Source organism: Haliaeetus leucocephalus, unplaced genomic scaffold (assembly GCF_000737465.1).
Source record: "Haliaeetus leucocephalus isolate CR32 unplaced genomic scaffold, Haliaeetus_leucocephalus-4.0 Scaffold506, whole genome shotgun sequence".
NCBI lineage: Eukaryota > Metazoa > Chordata > Aves > Accipitriformes > Accipitridae > Haliaeetus > Haliaeetus leucocephalus.
In genome coordinates, this window is record NW_010972942.1 from 153,910 (window position 1) to 154,504 (window position 595).

Here is a 595-nt window from a genome sequence, read left to right on the forward strand (position 1 = left end):
CCGCCGCCCCGCGTTCCCGCAGCGCAGCGCGGTGCCGTCGGGGCGGCCCGAGGGGCAGCGGGCGGCTGGCAGCTGCCGTGCCACCTCGCAAGGGACGGCTCCGACGGGGCAGAGGTGCTGCCCCTCCGCCAGCCGCCTTCCCGCAAGTGGCACGAGTCGTGCGGCAAGGAGGGACGGGGAAGTCAGTGTCTGTTCCTGGGGCTACCCCCCCCCCCCAAAGTAAAGCAAAGCGAGGATGGCTGCCCGGCCCGGCGGCGGGCCCCGGTGTTCCCCTCCCGCCTTGCTCCCAGGGGGGTGAAGCCAATTGCCTTTGGAAGTGGCCGTAGAGACATCCACGTTTTACCTGCGGGACCCCTGAGACAGAAGGGTTTCCCGCAACCCACTCGAAATTCGTTCTTTTTTTTTTTTTTTTTCCCCCTTGCAAACCCTGTGTTTCAGGGGCTGTCACGCACGTGCTCCGGCACCGTGGCGTTTAACTCGGCGGCCCGCAGTGACGGGCGCAGAAAGCCCAGCTCTCCCGTGCGGGAACCGGGCTCCCAAGAGCAGGAGCGGGCGCGGCGGACGGGGACGGGGACGGGGACGGTGAGGGGGACGC